The 18,715-nt window shown below is 42.4% G+C and overlaps 1 protein-coding gene across 1 annotated transcript in view; it reads right to left on the bottom strand.

Annotated features, from left to right (window-relative positions):
• LARGE2 (LARGE xylosyl- and glucuronyltransferase 2) overlaps positions 1-18,715 on the bottom strand; it is a 124,382-nt gene that overhangs the window by 43,397 nt on the left and 62,270 nt on the right. Inside the window, exon 2 of the mRNA XM_053689306.1 lies at positions 10-131. The gene's annotated coding sequence lies outside the window, so the exon portion shown is untranslated. The remainder of the gene's footprint in view (positions 1-9; positions 132-18,715) is intronic.

Genomic DNA, 18,715 nt, shown 5'->3' with positions numbered 1-18,715 from the left:
ATTACTCACCTTACCAGGGTAGCCAGCTCAGGAACTGTGCTTGTAGGATCCAATCCACTCTCTCCTTAGTTAGTCTCTTTATCATAGGTGGGGGAGGTGCAGACTAAAGGGCTCCTTCTTGCAAGTCTCTCCTGCAATAAAAGAGAATCAGTCACACAAATGGAGGTGGGAAGGGAATGCCAGAGAAACTCCTCCCACACCTGAAATCCCCACACACCCCCTACCTCCTCCCCCTCCACCAACACACAGCTCAGTGCTGCAGGCAAAGGAGTTTTATTCAGGAATGGTCTTAATGGCACAGGATAGCTAATGTGGCAGGTTAAATACAACAACAAAAAAAGTGTATGAATGTGCACTAAAGGATATAGTCCTAGTTTATGTAATTCCACTTTCTGGTTAAATTCCTCTATTTGGACCTCCAAAAAAGGAAAAAGAATGATATATATATAATGATTTAAAATATCCGTACTCACATTCGTCAGAGCTTATTACTTAGCGCTCAAGTATCGCACAAATGACTTGCTTAAAGGTTAAAATCACATTTATTAAAAACATGGACAAGTCACTCAGGGGAACAATACCATGTATCAAAGTTATATACAAATAACCATTATACAAGCATCTGTCAACGAGTACATGCAGTTCTATGATTGGTTCCACCCTCCTAGTGACGATCAGTCCATACGCATTTGATGTACGTTTCAACATAAAGGCTTTGTCAAGGATGTCTCTCATTCGTGAAAGCGTTCCTTTAAAAATCCTTCTTCGATCCTTATTGGTTAGTCAATCTTATCCAGCTGTATAATTGTTTATGTCAGACATCGTAGTTATGGAAAAATTAGTTTCCTTAGTTGTTCTTTAAAGTGATGGTAAATCCAAGTGTTTAACAAATGCTAGGATTTACCATCACAAAAAATCAAGGGGAGCTTAATTCATCAACTGAGTAAAAAAGGGTGCTATACTCACCCTTTCTGTGCCGTTGCACAGCGCTAATTTCAGCGGCTCCGGCCACCCACGGCACAATGATCTCCTTCAATTAGATGACGATTGTGATTCTGAACCAATAGCGTTGAGTGTCAACTGACAGGTTTCTGCATGCACGCACCACTATTGGTTCAGAGCGGCAAGCGGCACCTCATTGGTAGAAGATCACTGTGCTGTGGGCGGCCTGCGCCGCTGAATTTATCGCTGTGCAACGTCACAGAAAGGGTGCGTTTTTTTGTGATGGTAAATCCTAACATTTATTAAACGCTTGGATTTACCATCACTTTAAGTACATAAAACATTTCTTACAATACATTTACTCACACATAAAAGTGAAATTATAAAAATGAAGTTTCAAATAACCTCTACTTTTCATAACCCAAAATGGGATTCAAACTCATGGTTATCTTTGTTGATTTCTCTAAAAACAGAGATGAATCACTGCTGTCATCACCAGCACATTCTGCATCGACATCACCAGCACATTCTGCATCGACATCACCAGCACATTCTGCATCGACATCACCAGCACATTCTGCATCGACATCACCAGCACATTCTGCATCGACATCACCAGCACATTCTGCATCTACATCACCAGCACATTCTGCATCTACATCACCAGCACATTCTGCATCTACATCACCAGCACATTCTGCATCTACATAACCAGAGAGTAGCAACCTTCTTTACTTTCCAAACTTCTATATCACTAAAATCTACTGTTGATTGTTACTGTAATGATTATAAATTGTGTGCCACCTAGCAACTAATATATAAATGAAAATATATAAAAATGTGTGAATATATGCGCCAAAAAGTACATACATACATATATACAGTCGTATGCAAAAAATAATCAGCAATATCATTTTGATCTATCAAATAACCGAAGGACACAGTAATATTTCAGTAGTGAAATGAGGTTTATTTGATTAAAGGGACACTGTACCCAAACATTTTCTTTTGTAATTCAGAAAGAGCATGCAATTTTAAGCAACTTTCTAATTTACTCCTATTATCAATTTTTCTTCGTTCTCTTGCTATCATTATTTGAAAAAGAAGGCATCTAAGCTTTTTTTTTGGTTTCAGTTCTCTGGACAGCACTTTTTTATTGGTGGATGAATTTATCCACCAATCAGCAAGGACAACCCAGGTTGTTCACCAAAAATGGGCCAGCATCTAAATTTACATTCTTGCATTTCAAATAAAGATACCAAGAGAAAGAAGAAAATTTGATAATAGGAGTAAATTAGAAAGTTGCTTAAAATTTCATGCTCAATCTGAATCACGAAAGAACATTTTTGGGTACAGTGTCCCTTTAACAGAAAATGTGCAATATGCATCAAAACGAAATTAGACAGGTGCATAATTTTGGGCACCCCAACAGAAATATTGCATCAATATTTAGTAGAGCCTCCTTTAGCAGAAATAACAGCCTCCAGACGCTTCCTATAGCCTGTAATGAGTGTCTGGATTCTGGATGAAGGTATTTTGGACCATTCCTCCTTGCAAAACATCTCCAGTTCAGTTATGTTTGATGGTTGCCGAGCATGGACAGCCCGCTTCAAATCACCCCACAGATTGTCAATGATATTCAGGTCTGGGGACTGGGATGGCCATTCCAGAACATTGTAATTGTTCCTCTGTATAAATGTCAGAGTAGATTTTGAGCAGTATTTTGGGTCCTTGTCTTGTTGAAATATCCAGCCCCGACATAACTTCAACTTTGTGACTGATTCTTCAACATTATTCTCAACTATCTGCTGATATTGAGTGGAATCCATGCAACCCTCAACTTTAACAAGATTCCCAGTACCGGCACTGGCCACACAGCCCCACAGCATGATGGAACATCCACCAAATTTTACTGTGGGTAGCAGGCGTTTGTCTTGGAACACTGTGTTCTTTTGCCGCCATGCATAACGCCCCGTGCTGTGACCAAATAACACTCTTTGTTTCATCAGTCCACAGTACATTCTTCCAAAATTAAGCTGGCTTGTCCAAATGTATGTTTGCATACCTCAAGCGACTCTGTTTGTGGCGTGTGTGCAGAAAAGGCTTCTTCCACATCACTCTCCCATACAGCTTCTACTTGTGCAAAGTGCACTGAATTGTTGAACGATGCACAGTGACACCATCTGCAGCAAGATGATGTTTTAGGTCTTTGGAGGTGGTCTGTGGGCTGTTTTTGACTGTTCTCACTATCCTTTGCCTCTCCGATATTTTACTTGGCCTGACACTTCTGGCCTTAACAAGAACTGTGACTGTGGTCTTCCATTTCTTCACTATGTTCCTCACAGTGGACACTGACAGCTTAAATCTCTGTGATAGCTTTTGTAGCCTTCCCCTAAACCATAATATTGAACAATCTTTGTTTTCAGGTCATTTGAGAGTTGTTTTGAGGCCCCCATTCTCGTCAAAAATACGGCAATCAAATTCAAAATTAATTCATTATCAACAAATAAGATCAACTTTACACTGTAGAAAACCCGGCATCAGAATGCCCTCATTGACAAAACTATATACAGAGTATCAATACATCAAACACACACACACATATATATATATATATATATATATATATATATATATATATATATATAAATAAAACAAAGAAAAGAGAAAAGAGAAAAAGGAGAGAAGTAAAGTACATCAAAAGTCCATAATAGACTAATCACGAAGGGTAAATCACATGCAAGCTTAAATTCCATGGCTATTCAAGATGTGAAAGTAAGGCCGAACCTCATAGAAACTACACCCCTACTGAACACAGGACCCCCTAAGTGGAATGGGAGCTATACCTGGACAGTATTAACAATGGGGATCTAAGTTGTTAATTGTTATTTGCCAACTGTACAATGCATATTAAAACCAGTAACCGTGTATGATAAACACCTAGAAACAGGGGGTAAAAAATGTAAAGGACCAAGTAAGTGCCCATCAGTTAAACAACCTACAAGGCCGTGTTAGAGACCATTCAGAATCCCTAGAATCCATTGAGCACAAACCCCCCCCGAGGAGCCAAATCCTGCGGGCTTTCTGATTACATGGAACTAATCCCTGACCCGAAGGAAGAGAAGCTTCACCTCCCCCGGAGGGGGAAAAACGGAGGACCATAAGATATCTAAAGGATCACCAACTAAGGTAAGAAAACCTCAAAAATGATTCAAGCGAAACCAAGGTTTGCGAAAGACAACCGCCCAGGGAAATTAACTCCCTAGAAGGACAAGGACCAGAAACTCCACACCTATGAAAAGGTGATTACGAGAAGGAACAAGGTCTACCCTCAAATTCCTGACACAACACCATATGACTTATAGTGCTCCAAGGAAGCCGTAAGCTCCCCACTGTACCATAGTCTAGCGGATACAACCGCTAAAACTAGGCAAACATAGGTAGCATATAAAACTGAAGAAATTCGGAGCCTGCAGACAAGGATCAGAACAAAACTATATATCCTATCAGAGAAAAAAGGCTATCTAGAAAAAAAAACACACAGCCACCTCCGAATAAGAACTTGCGAACTCCAGCCTCATGGCAGCAAAGCTGACCCTAACCCAACATGGGAGACCATCCCACAGAGAAGGCCAAAAAATATCGACAACGACTCTCGTCCTGGAAAAAATCCAGACCTTAGAAGAACATCCAACACCAGCAGCCTATGAAACCAGTGGAGGGATGAAACACCGTGAACCCCCCACCGAAGGCAGGAACCAGGATAGAAAGCGGTCACAGCATAATTCAAACTCCAAACTTTCAGCTACTAGGCAGGGTAGATATCCCCAAGGCCACATAGACTTGTAGCAACTGGAAGTACACGGTCAAGACTCAACAGAGCAGTCAGATCCCCAACCCCCACTCCGAGGTAAAAGACCCAGTCCTAAAGGATTGGTAACGTCCAAATACAGAATTCTACGAACCACACCTCAGAGGAAAAAGGAGGGGCTGAAAGGGAACAAACCCATGAGAGAACAACTCTGACCATTACTAATCTTGCTTGCTACCACAAAGCCAAAGCAGAATACTACATGCTCAGATACCAGAACCCCTACACAGCTCCCTTCCAAAAGGACCACTCCCAACCAAGGGATATAGGGCACTGAACTACAGCGTCCCAGTACCAGAATCCAGGTCCAAGGCAGCTTGCACGCAAGGAAGGGCAGACCCCCCTTAATAAAATGAGAAAACAAGGACCCCTGGGGCTTCATGCATACTGTATTCTGAAAAATCTCCCCAAAGGAGGTCAAGTGCAAAGGAACCACTTCCCCAGCCATAAGCATGGAGAAGAGATGAGAGAAACGGTAAAACCAATTGATAAAAGACCAATTCAGCCATACTGCCAGCTCAGTTGAAACCACAACCACAAGCCCACATCAAGGTGCAATAGCTGCCCCTGACAACAACTTTAGGATCCCGCCTGAGAGGCAGCAAAACTAACCCTTAGGCAGTGATCAAATCTCCCCTGAAGGGACATGCGGATGTTCCAAAACCAAAAGGTTTGAAAGCGAACCACCCAGGACCGATCTGAACTCCGAATCTCAGACAAGAGACATGGCCCTAAACCAGACCCCCAGATCCGAGACCAGTCGATGCTCTAACCCCCTGAGGAACCCTCAAGTTACCTCACACAGAGGCGTGCACCCTAGGCAGTGCACCCGACATCCCAATGTCCCTGGACATTGAATGCTTGAAATAGATTCAGACCAAAGAGCCTAGAGAGACAACTTAACAGGCCTAAGAAGAGGGCAACCAGCACCTGGAGGTGCGTCTGATTCCTGGACCCTCGGCTAGCAACCCCAGAGAGTTAGATCTCTTACAAACCACAGGTTTGCAAGGGACAGGCTCCAAACAAGCCCTTAGAATAATTAGACAATAATATCTCCAAAGACCCTTACCGGATCAATCTCCCGGAAAATACTGTACCATACAGAAAAATGGCGGGAGCCTCACAACTCCTGGCAGACAAGTCGACCAGGGGAAATGCCGGAGAAGGGACTAACCCCAACCCTTGCGCTCCCAATAGGAGAGCATACAACCTAATAAAAAAGGAAGTAATAAGGACTTCCAGACACAGATGACCCGACCACCCAAGAAAGAAAAATTAGGACACAAAAAAAAAAAAAAGACATCCAGGAGAAACTAAGAGTGAAAACTAAAATCGCCATCCATCTGGTACCCCCGATGCCCAAAGGTCACCCAAACCTCCAAACCCAATGGGAATGGATAAACTTCGCTTCCAAGCCCAAAGAACCTCTCACGATGAGCCTCAGCAGGCTCCGAGTCCGGAACCCCCTCAACAGTAGGAACGGGAGGCAGACTGATGCAGTCCCTCCGATAACTAGAAAGGGAGGCAACAAGAAAACCGAACACTTATCAAAGTGAACAACCCAGCACCCGGCAGGGTAACCAGCACACTGGCACCACGTGGGTGACATGAACCATAAGGAAGAGTTGCTAGCGCTCGACTAAGACCCGCCTGGTACAAGAACACTCCGAAACTGTCCAAGGTCCAAGAAAATCAGAGCCCCCGAAGGGATCAATAACAAACTATAAACATGACTATGTCATTATATAGTACTGCGCAACTTCGCAAGTGCCCATGTGACCACAAAATCGCAAGTATCCGTTCCAGAGAAGAAACGTTCCCAAAACGTAAAATTATAACAGACATGAGCTTCGTAAAACCAAATTAAACACATCTTATCCGGATCAAACAAGAAAATGAAGGCAGCACCTGTGGGTGAACACCCAAGGAGAATGGGCACGCTAACAGTGCCTCTTTCTCCTAAGCTCAGAACTGGAACAGATACATAAAGAAAAGAAAACGGGGCTGTCAAGGAGTTCTTCTTCATGCCCATATGGCTAACCCAGTTTGCCATCCGGCACAGAAGACAGAGGATCCCTCGGCCCATTAGGACCGAAATCCTCCAGCACCGCCAAAACATGCCTTAGTAGTACATGAAGACGTGCCAGTCTATAACGGAAGGGAAAATGTTCCCCCGCCGGATCGATGGACGACCCCAGCCCCGAGGGAGGGTCCCCTGAAGCCTTAGAGGCCATCGCTTCCCCAGAAGGTCGAACAGACTCTGGTTAACAGAACACGGACAGTATACAGGTGGCCCTCGTTTTACAACGGTTCAATTTACACCGTTTCAGAATAACAACCTTTTGTTCCAGTTATGTGACTGCTATTGAAAAGCATTCAGAAGCAGTGCATTTATTAAAATAGCCAGTAGGTGGAGCTGTCCGCTTTTGTTGCAGCAAAGCCAAGCAAGCTGAAATTAATCAGTTTAACCAGACCTGAGCTATCGAGCAGATTTCAAAGGAACAAGATCTTCCTGTCTATAAAGTCCAGATTTGAATGCATAGAAAGAACTGTTTGCAGAAAAATGCAAGTGAAGTCTGTGTTGTGTGATTATTTTATTAGGTTTATAATGCTGTTTAGCAAATGTTTTTGTTCATTTAACTTAGTTTAATTATAGATTTTGTGTTGTGTGATTATTTTATTAGGTTTATAATGCTGTTTAGCATGTAGTCTTCATTTCAAAGCTTTAAAAACAATGTATTAGGTGTTACTTATGACAATTTTGAGAGGGGCCTGGAACCTATCTCCATTACTTCCCATTGGCTTACATTATAACTGGGTTTCAATTCACAACGGTTTCGATTTACAACCATTCCTTCTGGAACCTAACCCCGGCGTAAACTGAGGGCTACCTGTATTAAAAATACTTCTCCTGGGAGATATAAATGTGCCAGTGCCATAGATATGGCAATGTGGAACCGTGCCGTAACCTCTGGAGAAAACAAGCCGCCTTCCAGAGAAGGAGTAACGGCCATAGGGACACCTGCTTGCGTAGCAAAAGAAGGTTCTGGGGCGTGCGCGCCTCACTGGACATGGTATCCTGAGGGGCAGATGGCTCAACGCACTCTACGCTCCCTGAATCGGGGGAAGAGAGTACTCTAGCACGGCAATCGGAACATAAATGATGGCCTGGATAACCCGTGCCATTTCATACTCCTCATAAGACGTATACTCCGAGTCAGAGATGTCCGTCTCTAAAATCAGAATCCTCCATAACTTGGAGATTGCAAATATGGACAAAAGCTGAACGGCACCTTACACCTCCAATGGCTGGGGCACTCACCACCACCTGTGAACCAGACAACTAACAAACAGACTCTCTCCGTCGTCACTCGGTTAACATGACCACACCCGGTCACACGGTGCACCGTGTAATCCAGCAAAAAAGGCGTGCCAGTCCCAAAAAGGGCCGCGCAGTCTGATAAGGCCGATATGTTTTTCCGAATAGCCATGAGCCCAAGCATCACTACACATTAGCAGACGGAATCATATAAAAAAAAACATGATTAAAGTCTCCCCTGTTCAATAACTTGATTCCTGTCAGGGTGCCAGGAATCAGACTGAGACGAGAAGTGCAAAAACAGAATTTATGTTTACCTGATAAATTACTTTCTCCAACGGTGTGTCCGGTCCACGGCGTCATCCTTACTTGTGGGATATTCTCTTCCCCAACAGGAAATGGCAAAGAGCCCAGCAAAGCTGGTCACATGATCCCTCCTAGGCTCCGCCTTCCCCAGTCATTCGACCGACGTAAAGGAGGAATATTTGCATAGGAGAAATCATATGATACCGTGGTGACTGTAGTTAAAGAAAATAAATTATCAGACCTGATTAAAAAACCAGGGCGGGCCGTGGACCGGACACACCGTTGGAGAAAGTAATTTATCAGGTAAACATAAATTCTGTTTTCTCCAACATAGGTGTGTCCGGTCCACGGCGTCATCCTTACTTGTGGGAACCAATACCAAAGCTTTAGGACACGGATGAAGGGAGGGAGCAAATCAGGTCACCTAAATGGAAGGCACCACGGCTTGCAAAACCTTTCTGCCAAAAATAGCCTCAGAAGAAGCAAAAGTATCAAACTTGTAAAATTTGGTAAAAGTGTGCAGTGAAGACCAAGTCGCTGCCTTACATATCTGATCAACAGAAACCTCGTTCTTGAAGGCCCATGTGGAAGCCACAGCCCTAGTGGAATGAGCTGTGATTCTTTCAGGAGGCTGCCGTCCGGCAGTCTCATAAGCCAATCTGATGATGCTTTTAATCCAAAAAGAGAGAGAGGTAGAAGTTGCTTTTTGACCTCTCCTTTTACCAGAATAAACAACAAACAAGGAAGATGTTTGTCTAAAATCCTTTGTAGCATCTAAATAGAATTTTAGAGCGCGAACAACATCCAAATTGTGCAACAAACGTTCCTTCTTTGAAACTGGATTCGGACACAAAGAAGGCACGACTATCTCCTGGTTAATGTTTTTGTTAGAAACAACTTTCGGAAGAAAACCAGGTTTAGTACGTAAAACCACCTTATCTGAATGGAACACCAGATAAGGAGGAGAACACTGCAGAGCAGATAATTCTGAAACTCTTCTAGCAGAAGAAATTGCAACCAAAAACAAAACTTTCCAAGATAATAACTTAATATCAACGGAATGTAAGGGTTCAAACGGAACCCCCTGAAGAACTGAAAGAATTAAATTGAGACTCCAAGGAGGAGTCAAAGGTTTGTAAACAGGCTTGATTCTAACCAGAGCCTGAACAAAGGCTTGAACATCTGGCACAGCTGCCAGCTTTTTGTGAAGTAACACAGACAAGGCAGAAATCTGTCCCTTCAAGGAACTTGCAGATAATCCTTTCTCCAATCCTTCTTGAAGAAAGGATAGAATCTTAGGATTTTTTACCTTGTCCCAAGGGAATCCTTTAGATTCACACCAACAGATATATTTTTTCCATATTTTGTGGTAAATTTTTCTAGTTACAGGCTTTCTGGCCTGAACAAGAGTATCAATAACAGAATCTGAGAACCCTCGCTTTGATAAGATCAAGCGTTCAATCTCCAAGCAGTCAGTTGGAGTGAAACCAGATTCGGATGTTCGAACGGACCCTGAACAAGAAGGTCTCGTCTCAAAGGTAGCTTCCATGGTGGAGCCGATGACATATTCACCAGGTCTGCATACCAAGTCCTGCGTGGCCACGCAGGAGCTATCAAGATCACTGATGCCCTCTCCTGATTGATCCTGGCTACCAGCCTGGGGATGAGAGGAAACGGCGGGAATACATAAGCTAGTTTGAAGGTCCAAGGTGCTACTAGTGCATCTACTAGAGTCGCCTTGGGATCCCTGGATCTGGACCCGTAGCAAGGAACCTTGAAGTTCTGACGAGAGGCCATCAGATCCATGTCTGGAATGCCCCACAGTTGAGTAATGTGGGCAAAGATTTCCGGATGGAGTTCCCACTCCCCCGGATGTAATGTCTGACGACTCAGAAAATCCGCTTCCCAATTTTCCACTCCTGGGATGTGGATTGCAGACAAGTGGCAGGAGTGAGTCTCCGCCCATTGAATGATTTTGGTCACTTCTTCCATCGCCAGGGAACTCCTTGTTCCCCCCTGATGGTTGATGTACGCAACAGTCGTCATGTTGTCTGATTGAAACCGTATGAACTTGGCCTTTGCTAGCTGAGGCCAAGCCTTGAGAGCATTGAGTATCGCTCTCAGTTCCAGAATATTTATCGGTAGAAGAGATTCTTCCCGAGACCAAAGACCCTGAGCTTTCAGGGGTCCCCAGACCGCGCCCCAGCCCATCAGACTGGCGTCGGTCGTGACAATGACCCACTCTGGTCTGCGGAAGCTCATCCCCTGTGACAGATTGTCCAGGGACTGCCACCAACGGAGTGAATCTCTGGTCCTCTGATTTACTTGTATCGTCGGAGACAAGTCTGTATAGTCCCCATTCCACTGACTGAGCATGCACAGTTGTAATGGTCTTAGATGAATGCGCGCAAAAGGAACTATGTCCATTGCCGCTACCATCAAACCTATTACTTCCATGCACTGCACTATGGAAGGAAGAGGAACGGAATGAAGTATTTGACAAGAGTTTAGAAGTTTTGTTTTTCTGGCCTCTGTCAGAAAAATCCTCATTTCTAAGGAGTCTATTATTGTTCCCAAGAAGGGAACCCTCGTTGACGGAGATAGAGAACTCTTTTCTACGTTCACTTTCCATCCGTGAGATCTGAGAAAGGCCAGGACAATGTCCGTGTGAGCCTTTGCTAGAGGAAGGGACGACGCTTGAATCAGAATGTCGTCCAAGTAAGGTACTACTGCAATGCCCCTTGGTCTTAGCACCGCTAGAAGGGACCCTAGTACCTTTGTGAAAATCCTTGGAGCAGTGGCTAATCCGAACGGAAGTGCCACGAACTGGTAATGCTTGTCCAGGAATGCGAACCTTAGGAACCGATGATGTTCCCTGTGGATAGGAATATGTAGATACGCATCCTTTAAATCCACCGTGGTCATGAATTGACCTTCCTGGATGGAAGGAAGAATTGTTCGAATGGTTTCCATTTTGAACGATGGAACCTTGAGAAACTTGTTTAGGATCTTGAGATCTAAGATTGGTCTGAACGTTCCCTCTTTTTTGGGAACTACGAACAGATTGGAGTAGAACCCCATCCCTTGTTCTCCTAATGGAACAGGATGAATCACTCCCATTTTTAACAGGTCTTCTACACAATGTAAGAATGCCTGTTTTTTTTATGTGGTCTGAAGACAATTGAGACCTGTGGAACCTCCCCCTTGGGGGAAGCCCTTTGAATTCCAGAAGATAACCTTGGGAGACTATTTCTAGCGCCCAAGGATCCAGAACATCTCTTGCCCAAGCCTGAGCGAAGAGAGAGAGTCTGCCCCCCACCAGATCCGGTCCCGGATCGGGGGCCAACATCTCATGCTGTCTTGGTAGCAGTGGCAGGTTTCTTGGCCTGCTTTCCCTTGTTCCAGCCTTGCATTGGTCTCCAGGCTGGCTTGGCTTGAGAAGTATTACCCTCTTGCTTAGAGGACGTAGCACTTGGGGCTGGTCCGTTTCTACGAAAGGGACGAAAATTAGGTTTATTTTTGGCCTTGAAAGACCTATCCTGAGGAAGGGCGTGGCCCTTGCCCCCAGTGATATCAGAGATAATCTCTTTCAAGTCAGGGCCAAACAGCGTTTTCCCCTTGAAAGGAATGTTAAGCAATTTGTTCTTGGAAGACGCATCCGCTGACCAAGATTTTAACCAAAGCGCTCTGCGCGCCACAATAGCAAACCCAGAATTTTTCGCCGCTAACCTAGCCAATTGCAAAGTGGCGTCTAGGGTGAAAGAATTAGCCAATTTGAGAGCATGGATTCTGTCCATAATCTCCTCATAAGAAGGAGAATTACTAGTGATCGCCTTTTCTAGCTCATCGAACCAGAAACACGCGGCTGTAGTGACAGGGACAATGCATGAAATTGGTTGTAGAAGGTAACCTTGCTGAACAAACATCTTTTTAAGCAAACCTTCTAATTTTTTATCCATAGGATCTTTGAAAGCACAACTATCTTCTATGGGTATAGTGGTGCGTTTGTTTAGAGTAGAAACCGCCCCCTCGACCTTGGGGACTGTCTGCCATAAGTCCTTTCTGGGGTCGACCATAGGAAACAATTTTTTAAATATGGGGGGAGGGACGAAAGGTATACCGGGCCTTTCCCATTCTTTATTTACAATGTCCGCCACCCGCTTGGGTATAGGAAAAGCTTCGGGGGGCCCCGGGACCTCTAGGAACTTGTCCATTTTACATAGTTTCTCTGGGATGACCAAATTCTCACAATCATCCAGAGTGGATAACACCTCCTTAAGCAGAGCGCGGAGATGTTCCAACTTAAATTTAAATGTAATCACATCAGGTTCAGCTTTTTGAGAAATTTTCCCTGAATCTGAAATTTCTCCCTCAGACAAAACCTCCCTGGCCCCCTCAGACTGGTGTAGGGGCCCTTCAGAAACAATATCATCAGCGTCCTCATGCTCTTCAGTATTTTCTAAAACAGAGCAGTCGCGCTTTCGCTGATAAGTGGGCATTTTGGCTAAAATGTTTTTGATAGAATTATCCATTACAGCCGTTAATTGTTGCATAGTAAGGAGTATTGGCGCGCTAGATGTACTAGGGGCCTCTTGTGTGGGCAAGACTGGTGTAGACGAAGGAGGGGATGATGCAGTACCATGCTTACTCCCCTCACTTGAGGAATCATCTTGGGCATCATTTTCTCTAAATTTTGTGTCACATAAATCACATCTATTTAAATGAGAAGGGACCTTGGCTTCCCCACATTCAGAACACAGTCTATCTGGCAGTTCAGACATGTTAAACAGGCATAAACTTGATAACAAAGTACAAAAAACGTTTTAAAATAAAACCGTTACTGTCACTTTAAATTTTAAACTGAACACACTTTATTACTGCAATTGCGAAAAAGTATGAAGGAATTGTTCAAAATTCACCAAAATTTCACCACAGTGTCTTAAAGCCTTAAAAGTATTGCACACCAAATTTGGAAGCTTTAACCCTTAAAATAATGGAACCGGAGCCGTTTTTATATTTAACCCCTTTACAGTCCCTGGTATCTGCTTTGCTGAGACCCAACCAAGCCCAAAGGGGAATACGATACCAAATGACGCCTTCAGAAAGTCTTTTCTATGTATCAGAGCTCCTCACACATGCATCTGCATGTCATGGTTCTCAAAAACAAGTGCGCAATACAGGCGCGAAAATGAGACTCTGCCTATGATTAGGGAAAGCCCCTAGAGAATAAGGTGTCCAATACAGTGCCTGCCGGTTATTTTACAAAATTCCCAAGATTAAAATAATTCCTCAAGGCTATGGAGTATAAAATATGTTTATATATAAATCGATTTAGCCCAGAAAATGTCTACAGTCTTAAAAAGCCCTTGTGAAGCCCTTATTTACTGTCTGTAATAAAATGGCTTACCGGATCCCATAGGGAAAATGACAGCTTCCAGCATTACATCGTCTTGTTAGAATGTGTCATACCTCAAGCAGCAAAAGTCTGCTCACTGTTCCCCCAACTGAAGTTAATTCCTCTCAACAGTCCTGTGTGGAACAGCCATCGATTTTAGTAACGGTTGCTAAAATCATTTTCCTCTTACAAACAGAAATCTTCATCTCTTTTCTGTTTCAGAGTAAATAGTACATACCAGCACTATTTTAAAATAACAAACTCTTGATTGAATAATAAAAACTACAGTTAAACACTAAAAAACTCTAAGCCATCTCCGTGGAGATGTTGCCTGTACAACGGCAAAGAGAATGACTGGGGAAGGCGGAGCCTAGGAGGGATCATGTGACCAGCTTTGCTGGGCTCTTTGCCATTTCCTGTTGGGGAAGAGAATATCCCACAAGTAAGGATGACGCCGTGGACCGGACACACCTATGTTGGAGAAAATAATCACATCTTTATTAATAGCAAAAAAATAATAAAAAGTCCACAAGTCAAATAAGCCAGGAATCAAAACCAAAGCTGGTAGTCAGACAAGCCGAGTCAGGAGCCAAAGCAAGTAGTTAGACGAGCCGGAATCAGGAACAAGGAGAACAGCAGAATCAGAAAAAAGCCAGAGATCAGGAACCAGGAGGGACATCAGACAGCCAGGTAATACACAGGAGCTCTCACAAACAGGTCTGAGAAAACGCAAGGGCAAAGCATACTGAACAGAGGACCTTTAAATAATAAGTGATGACATCACAATTCTGAGACTGCATCCTGTCTCACACGGATGATGTACACCAGTCTGGCCATTAAAGGAAGTGCAGGAAATGAGCAGCATCACACAGTATGCACCAGAGTCAGCAAGAGAGGTGAGTAAAATGGCTGCCAGCAGCACATGGCAAACAAAACAGGGAAAAAACCCTGAAAATTCCATAAGATACAGGAGTCCCACTGGGACCCTGACTTCGTTAACATTAAATTCACATATCGAAATAAAAATAAACTATCTTACTGGAATCTACGCCGTGGAACAGGAACACGACCCTTCAAGTGTGACAGATAGTAGCATCACTTCTGACATGGACTTGAGTGAATAAAGGCAGGTAGTGAAAGTCAACGTGGATTGCCAAGGAGCTGTTAACATGAGTCGGGATGGTTTCGCAAAGACGACACTCCCTGCATCTCCGGACTCTAACTTTCATCCATGCTCTCACTGAGAGGCTGACAGGATTACTTAAAACTCCAGTCCCATTTCGAAGAGTACTACCCTCCATAAGAGACTATCTTCAATCTTCTGACACTTCTCTGCCAACCTCTTGTGACAAAAGGCAAAGAATGACTGGGGGATGAGGGAAGTGGGGGAGGTATTTAAGCCTTTGGCTGGGGTGTCTCTGCCTCCTCCTGGAGGCCAGGTTCTGAATTCCCAAAAGTAATGAATGCTGCTGTGGACTCCCGTTTAAGAAGAAAACTTGCAATAATGGCAACATTTGCTGCACAATAAATTTCTCAATATTTCCCTAATAATGCTGCACATTTCTGATCACTATAGCAGAACAGGCCTTGATAGCTAAGAGCAGTATTACCCAACCTTTTGGTGTTTTAACATGGATTTTTGTAAAAGTACATGGTGGAGGGCCAGATATATTAAAATAAATATAAATATATATATATATGTACAATGCATGTATATTATTTATAATTTTAATACATATTAAGCATTTCATGGTTCAGACAGATAATGCAATTTTAAAGAACCTTCCAATGTATTTATATTGTCAAATTTACTTTGTTCTATTGATATCCTTTGATAAAAAAAAGCATACCTAGGTAGGCTCTGGAGCAGCAATGCATTACTAGGAAATAGCTGATGATTGGTGGCTAAACATTTATTCCTCTTATCTTTGGCTCACTATATGTGTTCAGCTAGCTCTAGTAATGTGTTGCAGCTCTGGAGCTGACTTTAACTATGTGTTTAACCCCATTATAGTGGTTGAACATAGTTATATGCGAGCAATACAGTGGTAATAAAATGCTCTACAACATTAGAGAACTGTATGTCCCATATAGAATTCTCTAGTTTAGATGCTACAAATATAAATGAGTTTAATATCCCGTTCTTCTGTATGACTATGTTACTAGATGAAAGCAGAATTGCCACCCGGTTACAATGTCAATGCTGCTTCCCAGAGAGAGATGAGTAAAGAGACATGCAGTGCAGATATGTTGTGTGTATGATCCTTATATTGCACAGAAAGTGCAATTGTTTTATAGTTACACCTCACATGAAGAAAAACCCAGCAGCTAAGCTTTATAGGCTTGCACAAAACTGTCTCAGGCTATAGGAACCCACAGTGACAGTATGCTCATGTAATCTCCCCTTCCCAGGGGCACAGGTCATTTACACTGGCTTTTACAGTATCCTCTTGTGTATTGGGACAACAGATTAACTTCAGGGGGCTACAAGTAGTTAAATAAATGCTGTTTCCAATAACAAAGCAGATGCATGTGTGAGCATGATATATCCCTCACAAAAAGCACCCCCCTCCTCTTAAATCATGGGATCTGCTGTTTGAGGAAGAGTCAGAAACCAACCTGTGAGGCCCCCCTAAGGGTGTAAAGAGAAAGTGGGAGAGACAGGAATGTGAGTTTAAAAAAAATATATATTATATATAAACCCACATGAATACCAGAAAAAAACTAGTTAAATAAAAAAGCAAGCTGTGTACATACTCACTCATTGGATATTTCTCTTGCTATCTCATTGCCATATATCAACCCATTTTTTGCTGTTTTAGGTTATTGGGTACCTGATCAGGCTCACATGAAACAATTTATCATAAAGACTTTAATAAAGTATTGTTTTTAAAAAAAACAAAAAAAAAGCAACTTCATAATATACTTATATTATAATTTTGCATGAGGTTTTGCAATTTAATTCTGAATATTGTTTTTATTTTTTTGTCTAAATGATTGAATACATCTTGCAGCATTCCAAACTCTAACTATATATAAATATTCCACTAGTTCCAGATATTACATTGGACAAGAAATGTAGCTTTTTGCATATACGCACGGGTCCATTTTAATGGAAAAATGATTTGCCCTAATTCATTATAGCATATGCTGACCCTGCAGCTTTATGTGTTTAACCCCATCAAAGAAACAACAACATCGCTGGTCCGGAGTGTAAACTGAGGCTGACCCAATAAGCAGTGCTTATCACACAACCCACTAGGTTTGCGGTACTTTAACCCCTATACAACATGAAAGATAAATATTGACCTTTATTGATAGAACAACTGAATTGTTTTGCCGAGTACCATAAAGGACCACTTAATGCTATATAATAAAAAAAAAAGACAATGAATTAACACCTACTTTGAATTTCAAATAAACAGTACATTTTTTTTCTTCTCACAAATGTATTTTTTCTCCCATTTTCTGGCCCCTGGATCATGTGACAGACATCAGCCAATCACAAACTAGTATACTTGTGCACATGCTCAGTAGCATCTTGTTCCCCAGAAAGTGTGAGTATAAAAAGTACAAAGTTTGATAATGGAAGTATATTGGAAGTATTTTTAAAATTGCAGCATGTTCTTTCTGAATCATGAAAGATTATTTTGACTCGAGTATCCCTTTAAGTGCATTTATAGATCTGCTTAAATTGACAGAATTGCTATACACATGTTTACCAAGTGCCTCCCAATCAGCAGCGTTACCCCCACACCATGTCAGAGGTCTCTGTACCAGCAGGAGGGAGCAGTGCCAGGTTTATTTGTTCACAGCCTACTAAATGTGTTTAGTCAGTTAAAAAACAAACTGATTGTTATTATAGATGTCCTTTAAACTAATCCTGCCATTGCAGAACTCCCTTTTCCCAGCATCAATATTACCAGCGAAAGGTTAACGATAAAGCCAGCTCAAGCCATCAAACAGCTGATAATAATGGTAATGGCCGGCACAAGATCTGACGTCTTATTAGGCTTCCAATGTCTCCTGAGATCTCTAGAAGCAGAAAACTAATGAGAAAGGACAACACCTCACTACCCCCAGCCCAAACAATCCTAGAATTGCATGAAATCTGCATCAGCAAAGCTACAGCCCTGAGGCCTCTGCTCATTCATCTTTAGGACAGCACTAACATCTTTCACAAAGCCCACTGCACTTTCCCCTCTTATGTGACATTCATCAAGCCCCTCCTGTAATTACACGACTTTAGTTATTTGCAATAGACCTTTAAAAGGGACATCAAACACAGAGATGCGTAGTAGAGAAAGTCTGCAATACACGTATTTATTTTGCCCCCTTTTCCCCCTGTAATTTTATTGGAAAGGCACATTTCAGGCTTCACCAGTCTAACACTGCCACACATCTGTTCTTAATTGCCCCAGTAGATCTGATATGGAAAGAGAATGCAAATCAATGGAAGTTTTGCCAACAAATTGACAGCTGTGTTTACTCCAATAACAAGTCCAGATTGTTAGCTCCACATATATGCATCTTGTCATTGGCTCACTAGATATGTTCGGCTAGTGCCCAGCAGTGCATACCTACTCCTTCAACAAAGGATACCAAGGGAACAAATTCAACTACTAGATAACAGAAGTAAATGGCAAAGTTGTTTAAAGTTGTTTTCTCTATCTGAATCATTTATGAAAAATCTTGGGTTTCGTGTTTAACATTTTTAATTTCACTTTAAAGACCAGAAAACTGTAGCCAACTTTAAAAGCTCATAGCAATGTAAGATTACTGTGTTCCTAAGGATCCATTTTACCAACTCAAGTGTGTTTACAAAGTGTTTGCTTACAGTTCCTTTACCTTTATTTTGTCATTTGAAATAGCTGAGTTCGCC

This window comes from Bombina bombina, chromosome 7 (assembly GCF_027579735.1).
Source record: "Bombina bombina isolate aBomBom1 chromosome 7, aBomBom1.pri, whole genome shotgun sequence".
Taxonomy (NCBI): Eukaryota; Metazoa; Chordata; class Amphibia; order Anura; family Bombinatoridae; genus Bombina; species Bombina bombina.
This window is presented reverse-complemented; position numbering and strand designations above follow the sequence as displayed.